The sequence below is a fragment of the Stegodyphus dumicola genome, chromosome 11 (assembly GCF_044657685.1).
Source record: "Stegodyphus dumicola isolate Sdum_Otavi_A_Nest chromosome 11, ASM4465768v1".
NCBI lineage: Eukaryota > Metazoa > Arthropoda > Arachnida > Araneae > Eresidae > Stegodyphus > Stegodyphus dumicola.
This window is the reverse complement of record NC_140778.1, coordinates 78653041-78664917: the sequence shown is the minus strand read 5'-3', so window position 1 is coordinate 78664917 and position 11877 is coordinate 78653041.

Here is an 11877-nt window from a genome sequence, read left to right as displayed (position 1 = left end):
CCTCGGCAGTGGAAAATAGCTAAGATTATACCTATCCTCTAGACTTGCAAACCTGCGTCGGAACCTGTATCTTATAGAGCAATAAGCCTATTATCTTCAGTAAGCAAAATATGTGAAGCTATCATACTCGAAGGAATCAACGAATTTCTGGACTCCAACAATGTTATTATTCCGTATCAATTCGGGTTTAGAAGGCATCTCTCCACGACCGACCAACTCTACCGAGTGGTAGAAACTATTGCAGAGGGAATGGCTAACCGGAAAGTGACTGGTGGTTTATTCCACGACATTGCCAAGGCTTTTGATCGAGTTTGGCTGGATGGCCTCACTTACAAATTACACATCCTGGGCTTCCCGGGCTACATCATAAACATTATTAATTCCTACCTAACAGGTAGACACTTTGTTGTTCACGTCTCTGGCACAAATTCCACAAGCCATGACATCATGGCTGGCGTCCCGCAAGAATCTTTGCTCGGACCTACACTTTTTAATATTTACGTGAACGACATACCTTCCACACACGACACAGCATTAGCTATGTATGCAGACGACACAGCGGTCCTCGCACAAAGTGCATTTCCAGGTCCAGTTATACAACGACTACAAAATTACATACGCACGCTACAGACTTGGCTCTCCAGGTGGAAGATCCTCGTGAACGTGGGAAAAACAACAGCATTTATGTTTGCGAAGAAGACTAACTTCAAGAAAAACCTGAAGTTCTATGACACTGATATTCCTTGGGCCAAGCAAGTCCCTTATCTTGGGGTGATCCTCAATAAGTCACTTACATGGTCCCCGCACATTATATCTATTATCCAGAAGTTTCGAGTTCGTAAAGCCAAACTATACCCCTTAATTGCTCGAAACAGTATATTATCTATTGACAACAAGTTACTCATTTACAAGTCCATTCTACATCCACTTTTGTGTTACGCAAGTCCAGCTTGGGCATATACCAAGAAAACTAATAGGAAAAGATTGCAAGTCTGCCAAAATACTGTTCTACGACAAATTGTAAATGCTGAATGGTATGTAAGGAATAGCAGAATACATGAAGAGTTAGCACTGAGTTACTGCGCACTCATTATTATAACTTAGACAAAATATTTCATGAAAGGCAGCAAAATATTGATAATCCCAGTATTAAAATCTGTGATTACGACTATAGCAGTTTGGAAAATATGAGTAGGCCGATGACCCAACTAAATGCATGGATCATGTAATATGCAACTCTAATAAGTTGACATATGTGCTTATTTATGTATTTATTTTCATTCCTCTTATCTGCTACACATCAAATTTTCGGTCTGCATTCTCACTTTTGTATGTTATAGATATATGAATATAATTATTTCAAGTTCATATCTTAATATTTGATGTTGTGTACTTGATAATTCTTAATGGATTCAATTTGCCTATGTTTGCACTATTAAAATATGTTAATAAAAATAATAATAATATAATATATAGTTTAGATAGGTTCTGGCAACAGTGAGTGTTGTCGTCATCAGGAGATCGTGTTTCGCGATACTGTCATTCAAAAAAAAAATACATATATACTTTGTAATTCCAATAAAAAGCATCGTATTTTTGCTCTGCTATTTGTTTTCTCTCTATTTTTAGAAATACCTTTTTAGGTTATGTATTTTTTAAGAAATACTTTTTTAGGTTATGGGTCAAGCAAGCTCCCATATTGCGTCAAATGTTTTGAATTGATGTTTTCTCGAAGAAACGGAACTCGTTAAGCCTAATCAAGTAAGTGTTTTGTTTTCGTTATAGCAATCGAAAGTTGTTTAGAAATCAAAGTATGGAATTATCTAAGGTCCAAGTAAAGCCTTTATCAGGTGAAAGCGATTGGCTTATATGGAAATACAGGATAAAATTTGTTTTAAATTATCATCCTGGTGCTTTAGAAATTGTAGAAGGAACTATGGTGAAACCAGAAATTCTTCCGGTAGATGCTCCGATTGCTCAACAAGAGAAATATAATGAAGCTGTTAAGAAGTTTCAAAATGCAAACACTAATGCTATGATGGTAATAACGAATTCCATGACGGAAGAAACTCTGCAAAAAGTTATGAGATTTCAGACTGCTAGAGAAGTGTGGTTGGAATTACATAAGTTATTTGAAGCATCATCAGAAAATAATTGTATAATATATGCATGCAATTTTTTCAATTCAAATGGAATGAAAATGATAATATGGCAGCTCATATTTCCAAATTAAAAAACTATGGAATGAGTTGAATTCAGGACTTGAAAAGAAAAATGAAAATAAGTTACCTGACATGCTACTCAATTGCAAGATTTTAGATGTCTTACCAGGACAATACCATTTGTTTAAGTCAAGTTGGTTACTCTTGGGTGAAGACAAAAGAACAGTTGATGAGTTAACAGCACAGCTTTGCTCTCATGAAAGAGAATTTAAAGTCATGAGAAAGGCAATACAAATCAACAAGTGGCATTAGTAATGTCAAAATCTGAAAAACAAAAGCAATATAAAAAAGACAAATTCAGAAGAAAACCAAGAAAAGAAGATATTTGCAATTATTGCAAAAAGAAAGGACACTGGATAAAAGATTGTAAACAATAGATTGCTGATAGAAGACCACCCAAGAATGGTTTAACGAAAACCAATGAAGGAAATACAGGCAGTGTAATACTGATGTCCATTGATGAAGAGGCTAAGACTGATTAAACATTTTTTGGATTGGTAGTGGAGCTACAAGACATATCATGAATTGTTTCACATACTTAATTGACTTTATGAAGTTTGATAGTCCCTGTAGCATCAAGGCTGCTGGAAAAGAAAATTTAGTTGCTCTTGGTAAAGGTACAGTATGTGTCAAAACAAGTATTGGTAGTAAAATCCAAAGAATTTACCTTAAAGATGTTTGGTATATCCCTGAGATAAACAGAAATTTATTTTCTTTACTTGCTGCTCAAGATAGAAATCCGAATAATAAATTTATTTCAACACTTACAGAATGCTGGTTAAAGGTTAATGGTCAAGTAGTGCTTTTTGGAATTCGCAAAGTATATGGTACTTCATATAAGGCAGTTATCGAACCTATTATGCCTGATAAAATTATAGAAGTGCATGCTGCTGAAGCAGACAATTCCTTGTTAGAGTTATATCATCAGAGATGGGGACATCAAGATAAACGTCACATTAACCCTTTAACTGCTTAAGACGTGTTTAAACGTTTTTGGAATTTCTTTAAAAATGCTTAAGACGTCTTTACACGAATTTCAAATCGCACGAAAAATGATTAAGCCGTTTATACACGAAGCCCAAATTTCGCGAAGATTGCTTAAGACGTGTTTAGACGACGCGATCTGGTCTTCCTTCCCCTACCTTTCTGCAGGCGGCTGTCAGTTGACACAAAGGTCTTAATAGGGTGTGAAGTCTCTTTCAAAAGAGCACTTTAAGAAAAAGTCCTTAGAGTGAAGTATCTTTGTCAGACAGCAGGTATGTATTATCTGTGTGCCGACTAAAAGTTTGCGAAAGAAGATAAATCGTTTTACAACTGTTTGCCTTGTGGTACTTTATACAAATGAAAGTCAAACAGGATCAGACGTTGTTATAGTACATTGCCGAATTTTAGTAGAAACAAGAAAAAATAAGAATTCTAACGGAGACGCCTTTATGCCTATACGTTATAGAATCAAATATTTTATTTTTGTATTGAAAAATGATTACAATTTCTGATTTGTCAGGAAAAAATATACAATGTTGCAACCAGCTTTCTTGTTTGCCTTCGTATTTCAAATGCGCGTTATTATAATGGTATATTCTTCTTTTTACATTCTTAAATGTTAAAACTGTGCTTTCAGCATGCCTGAGTTTTGTACTCGTATGTGTGGCTCTATGCTCCGTAGAAATGGCTAACTGACATATAAAAATTATATGAATGTTGAAAGGAATATATTCTACTCGAAACTTCAACTAAATGGAATAAATGAATACGCCGAAGGAATTTCTAGAAATATTTGTTTTAAAATTTTTATTATTAAGATTTTAAATCCAAAATGTTTTGAAATCTAAAGAAAAAATATGTAATATTTGAAACATTTTTGGAAAGAAATCTATCGATATAAAATCTCTTAAAATTAATGGAGTGTAAATGAATTAAAACAGTTAGTGTACGGAAGGGTTAGATATACTTCGCACAAAAAATTACAGTCAGAAGATCAATTATTTCAAGATATGAATTAATTACATTAAAAGAATTTTAAATAAATTAACATCTGTCCGAATGTCAATGCTAACAGCAATAGCACGAATGAAAGTTATTCTTTAAATTCCGAACTTAATTTATCCGTCGGTACGCAATGATTGTGTCTTTGCGATTATTTTTCTTATAGATACTAGAAAAGGCCGCCAACGAAGTAGCGGTAAAATCGTTGAATACTAATAGTTTGAAGCGGGTTCAAATCCTGACGAATGGATTGCCTGCATACCAGTTTTAGCAAATTTTTGCTGCCCATGTTTAATGTGAATATGAGCCAATTTTAGTTAGCTTTTCATGATGACGTGCCTTGACTACGAGTCCTCGCTCGAGTTGCGTTTGGTTTGGCTTGTTAGATTATTAAGCACGTGAAGGCGATCTGTCTAAGGGAAGGTATGCTTTCGTGACAGATTTTCTAAGGGAAACAATTTCGCACTCCAAAAAGTTAAAACCATAAAAACGCCCATGCAATCAGCTTGTTCAGGGGGGTTTGAATGCAGGTCAAACTACGAGTATGTTAAGAGAAGCGATTTCAAGAATGTTTAATTATTTTATTTAGTTTGTCATAAGCTAAATAAAATAATTAAACATTCTTGAAATCTCTTCACGTTACTGAAATGGCAATGATTTCGAATTATACTGTGCTACCACTTTTCCTCTAATATGAAATTTTGAACTTTTCCGTTATCGGACAGCCCACCAGCGACTAAGCGGAGTCTAACGGAACAACTGGTGGTTCTGTCCGGGGTTCGAATCCCGGCAAACGGGCTAGTTGCCAGGATGATATTCTTAGTTTTCCATATGTGTAACATGTATGCAAGCCAATTTCCGTTAGGCAGTCCTCGAACGAAGGCATCCTTCACCTTAGGCAAATAACCATCGAGTACTTTGCCATAATCAAATAAACCTTTATCCATAACATGCTTCAAATATTTTTATGTTGAAAAGTTTATGCGCCAAAGTTGGGTCCCGTTGAATGAAGTATGTTTTTATTTTTTCTTTGTTTTTTATAACAACAATGTTCTTGTTTTCAGAATCTGAATTATCAATAAAATTCTTTTAATAATATGCGATTCTATTTTGTTTCTTTGTTTAATGAAAAATTAATTCAAGCGACAAATCTCTTACATTTAGAAAAATTTTCCATTTTCGAAACGAGTTGCTGTCAAAAGCGCATCTTCTCGTTGCTGCATATATTTATTTAAAGCAAACTGCTTGGCGCGTGTGCTTTTTATATTTGAAAAGATTCAGAGAATTTTCAACAGGGAAATAAAGTTATTAATTTTACTGAATTTTGTGGATTCTTTGTGTTTTGAGGTAAAAGTCAAACCATCAGATATGTGACAACCTTAAAATAAGGGTATATATAATCAGGATTTTGCGGCCAGACATTCCCAGAACATGTAGAATTAATGTATATTCCGTTTAGTATTTTAATTTATCAGTGTTATTACACATCAGTTTATCAGTGTAAGTTATATCGAGTTTTAGTTGTGTTCGATATAAGAATTTTATTTGGTTTATATAAATCCGATTCGTTTAATAATATTATATTTATTAAATACTATTTATTAGGTTTCCAAATCTGTCAAACCCAATCAATGGCCTCCTGGCTAAGATATCTGATTATCGCTATTTCGACTCATATTCGAACCCAAACAAACGAACTGGTTGAATTTTGTGATTTCCTCTATGTGTAACATGAACATGAGTAGGTTTTACTTAGAAAGTCGTCCACGGTGACATTCATTGCCTTCAGCTGATAGGTCTCGTTTTCTTTGCCATACTCAAAAAATCTAAAAATTTTTCAAAAACAACTAACAGATGCATATAACAAAATAAAATTAAGTAAATGCATATCAGAAAATAAAATTAAGTAAATGCATATAAAAAAACTGAAGTAAATGTATATAACGAAAAAAAATGAGGTAAAAACAAATTTTCAATAATTTTTCAATACAGTAGTTTTTAAATTGCTTGTTTTCAAATTTTATTTCATTTTTATGTATGTACTAATATACAGTGTATGTGTGCGAAAGTGTGCTTGTTTGGCATATCCATATATATTAATTAAATAAATCTGATTTGAAAATGCATGCACTAACGCACTATTCTCATAATTTGAAAAACACTAAAGTATTGTCTGAGAAAAATATTTATAAAGAAAATTAATTTTCGTCTCCTTACTCGGTGCTGTGTAAAAAATTTAAATAAGCTTATTAATTTTTTTCTTCTTTATTAAAAATTAGTTTCTTTTCATCTATATATGAAAATTAACAAAATCTTGCTGTCAGAATGGAAATTCTTAAAAATATAAAACTCGTTTTTTTCGAACAAAAGTTTCTGAGAAATTTCTCTAGGTCAGCAGGTAGTAACAGGACCACTGACTGCTTTGTTTGAAAAACCCGATGAAGTGGATGATTTTACCCCCAAAAGGTTTTCTTTAACAAAGCAGATGCGGTCCAAATGGCTTTGCTGAGAAGCGTTCGTATTTGAATAGCTTGAAGCTTGAAAGCTTGAGTTGGAAGACGTTCCCGAAGGCATATAAGCAAAATGTACACTTTAACCCGCACACTTTAACCCTAAGCAAAAAACACTTAAAATATGCACAAGTGATTACTTTAGTTAACTAAAATATTTTATTTTTGTGTAACAATCAATATTTCTCAGAATTTATGTTACCTATTTTATATAAATCAGTGGGAATTACCTAAATTTTTCGAAAATCATGTTTAAAATTTTATTAAGTATAATAACATGTCTTCTTAACAAAATAAAACAATTTTTCTAATTCTGATGGAAAAACAGAGTGTCATTTGAATAAGTTTAGGCATAATTTTAGAGACAAAAATTTTACCAGTTATTAATTTTACAGATTTTTAAAAAATCCAATTTATTGTAAGCATTATGCAAAAATTTAATAATGTTTTGTACATTTATCATAAATGTGTGCTTTTCATTTTGAACAAATATCTTGGATTTTATTTTCACATTTTGAACTGTGGCATCAGACTTGTTTATGCTTAACTTGTGGTTTTCCGTCGTTTTTAGTGCTATACACCAATATGTTGCCTTTTTTTTGTCGGGAGAGAATAAAATTTTCTCTCAGCTCTTCAACCAAGTCTTGAATGAATTGCCGTCTACTAACAGATTTTCCAGATACGGCTTCCTATAAAACCCAGGCACTGATAGCAACAATGTCCAAAATATTATTAAAAAAATCTGCAACAGCCACCTACGTGAAGCAGACTTACATCATTGCCATTTGGTCAATCGCGTCCACATCGAGTTTAGTTGCGTAGTAGTAAGGAATTGTATCAGGTAATTTCTCGGGACTATTTATAATTTCTACAGTTAGATGAAAACTACTTAGCGATAAGACGTTTTTATCATTTTCCCCTTGATCAACAGTGAGACTGATGTCTTTATGTGTTAGTACTGTAGTCGCATGCAATGCTGAGTTTGACATTTTTCAGAGACTGGTATTTCTCTTCTTCAGCGTTTTACAGTTCCTGCAAGACTGGTGTTTTTGGTTTCAATGCCTCTGCAAGCTTCAGTGTTGTAAAAAAGGTTTTCTGCAGTGACATTTCTACCTTTTTCATAGAGACTTGATAGTTGCAGTACTACATGTTCAGAAAAAGAAACGTTGGATGGACTTTGGTTATCTTTTCCAAGATGCGGGAATCCATTTATTAGATATTTTGTGTGAACTTCTGCAGCTAACTAGAACTTGATTCCAAAATTATTCCAATTCAAGTCCCTTTGCACAATATATACCACATGCATATAAAATTGCTATAAAAGCATCCATTTCTTCTACTGTAATATTCCATTCATTATCATGAATTTGTTGATGAGCTTCATCTTCATTGCATTTCTTTATATGCTTTAATATACATTCATCTATGAAAAGTGTCCAGGCACTTGATGGACTGTTGTCTATGATATTGCATTTACCATGTGGTGCTGATCCCCCAGCTTCCTTCAAAATATTTTTCTTTGATTATCTTCCTTTATCATTTGTTCCTAATTGTACAATTGTATGACATTCCAAACTGTACCATCTTTGCCAACTTCATTATTTCCAACTTTGAATACTACTGCTGATTTCTTTTTGAATTTCCTTGAGTGCATGTGTCTTTTCTTAGAATTTTTATAGCATGAATATATATTAATAGCATAATTTTTTTTACAGAGAACATGATCTATTTGATATTTTTACACAAACTGTAATATGCTTTGTCAGATCAAGCTATTTTATATATACAGTCAAAAGTCGTTAATCCGGACTCGTCGGGACTTCGGCGATTCCGGATTATAGATCATCAGTTTAAATCTGGTAAGATGGCATGCAGAAATTATAAAATTAAAAATATGAAACCGTAATTTATGAAATAAAGAACAATTATGATCTAGAGGGTATCAAAATTAACAAAAAAAAAAAAAAAAAAAAAAGCTTAATATTTATTTGTTTACTTTATTAAACATTTCTTTCAATGTAAGTTGTTTAAATTGCTTCGTTTTTCATGTGATAATACATTCTCTTTAATTCTATAAACAGACATAATTTCTTGTTCAGTTACAAAGTTCCGCTGTTAAAATCCTATAATTGCTGTGTCGAGAATACCGACTAATTTGTCAATCGAAATTTGTTCGTTTTCAATAACCTCTGTCACTCTTCGCTATCGGAAGCAAATTATAATGACGAGGAATTTGATTTAAATCATATCAAAGACGGAGTACATCGAGATGAAATACTACATTTAGTAAGGAATTATAAGCCAAATAAAATAAAAACATCTGCCCTGAAGATAAGGATAGTGCTGACAGATCAACTTCCAATTCATTGCGCGTCGCGGCGTTAAAGACAGTTTTAGATAAACAAACGTTAAAATTTAAATAAACAAAGGATATGACTTTATCCACTTTTTGTTTAATAGACTTCAAAACATACTTTCGCTTTGTAGATCCTTTACATGTAAATATATATCAGAAATTCTATTCGACATAATCGAAAGTTCAAGCTTACTTTTATAAAATTGCTCTAACAGTATGCAAAAAAATAACAAGCCGTATCCAAGTCGAAGATTAAGGAACAACGCAATCTGCAACATTAACTGAATTAGATAATTTTAGCTTAGCTTATACCGTCTGTTATACATTAAACGCACATTCGTAAATGTATTTTGTGCACACGCATATTCGCCGTAAAGGTCTTACGTGCATGCGTCAACGCGACGCATGCGCAGAAAGTTTGTAGCTTTGAGGTCCGGATTATGGGTGTCTGAATTAACGACTTTTGACCGTAATATTTGAAAAATATTTTATATGAATTTGTAATATGTTTTACCAGGAATTTTAACACTTGTAATATTACCCTAAAGCAGAGATTTTAAATATTTATTCATTATCCACGTAAACTAATGTTTCCTTTAGCGCAATTTTTAAATTGGCTTTTGACAAAGTAAAATGATTTAAAACTTGCCTTGCTCAAATATTCTCTCTATAAAGGGCTTTAATCTTTGCATTTAAAGCATATTTATTTTTACCAGCACATTATTTTACATTTGATTAGATCCCAATGAGCATACTTTTTTTAGATATGCTGTGAAATTTTAGATAAAATTAAATGGGAAAATGGTCTGACAACTCATGTCTGTCTCAAGAAATTTCAGCCGATTCCTATGTGTTTATTCCTAGAAATTAAAGGCTACCTAATAAAAAAACTACTGTTGAAAATAAAGGTTAGTGAACAGAAGGGAGGATTGATAAATTAAGAGCATTACTGCTAGGCAGAATGGTTATTACAAGCAGGAAAGCATAACATAGTCGACACAGAAATGGATCTTTTTAAGGTTTTTTACTTTCTACATTTAGGTTCCTTGGTAGAAGTGCTTACTTTCCTTTTTTGTGTAACAGTTAATGAGTATTTGAGCAGCTGAAAATTGCTTTTGTTAAATATGTATTTATTTTAATGTCAAATTAAACATTTTTAGTTTGTAATATTTTTTTATTTTTATTTTGTCAGGACTTTGTTTAGCTTCTTCTTTCCATGAATTTACCATCTGTTTACAGTGGAATTTGTCTAATGTTTCCAGAATTTTCCATATCTTGCATGTTTAGTCTTTTGTTTCTGTATTTATTGAATCATTAAAATTTCAGAAAATTAATGTCTTTTATTAGTGTACTATTACTTGCTGTTTTGTACTACCTAATATGATAATTTTATACATTCATGTTACTTATAAAAGGCATTTTTAATATGTATTTGTTTGATTTCTAAATTAATACTTGTATGGTGTGTTATTGTATCTTAATGCTATACGTAATCAAGTGATATTTTAAGCAAATATTGCATGCATGTAGAATTGAGAAAATATTAAATATCTTAAACTCAGTCATTTAATATTTTGTGCATAAAATGAGTAATATAAAGAATGGCATAGAAATAAATGTTTTTTCTTAAGTGAGGTTATTTGAATTGGTACTTAACATATTATTGCAACCACCTTAGTAGAAGTCGCCAAGTCTGACAACCATGCACATATCAGTTTTTTAGGTAATCACTGTAAGGTATCACTGTAAGGTTGCATTCTTAAAATTCACCAAATCACCCTTTTCATCTATAAAAAACTGCCAAACTGCACCAAGGTGGGTGTGCCAGCATGCAAGTACCTTTGAACAAGGAAAAGTACTTGAGTGGAGTTACTTTTTATATTTCATTTTCGTTATTAACCATTTTCCTTAATATTTTCATTTCTGCTCTTACACCTTTTAATGATCCTGAGGAAACTGCTTTACTGTTTTACGTTTAGCACATTATTTATACTGATTAAATGATAAAGGGTGTGTGTTAATCCATTTGAATGGGAAACCCTGTGAAATTATATCAAGTTATTTACATGTAAATCTGCAGTAATACCTCTGAAGTATGCGAGATAAGAGACCAACGAAAAGTGCATAAATCAAGGTCTAACTTTGCTTATAAATATTATGCAGGAATTTTTGTCAAATAGGATCAAAGGCTAAAGTAATATTTTCTTAAAATGAAAAATATGTAATACAGAATATAGTTTTCATATGTAGTACTGATACAAAATAGTACTAACATAAATATGCTTCTCAAAAATAGCCATTTTTACGCTGATGGCTACATAAAACTTAACAAACTTATTTAATGGCTGAGTAACTTTTCATGTAATGTAAACTTACTAGGCAAGCTAACAAATTTTGTTTATTCATTATCTTGTAGCTAGAACATTTTTCTCATTATAGTCTATGTGCTCCAAACAACCTTACAACCCTTTTTCAGTTGAGCAGAGACCATCTGTTTACATTGTAATCATCATATACTTTTCTGGTAGATCTAGGTCTGAGATATTAGCTTCTTTCACAGCAATTTGTTCAAGCATCTCTTTAAGCTCATCAGTTGTATGCTCTTTGTTATGCGAGTTCAATAGATTGAGTCATCAATATCAACTTCCAAGAGAATGACAGCTTTTTTTTATTGCATCAGTGACCTGATCACCTAATGGCTTTTTTTTTCTTTCTTTTGAAAAGAATGGACAACTTTTTTCCCGAGGCACTAATTTTGGTCTTTTGAGAAATTTCATTCCAAGATTCTTCAACAATTCTTATA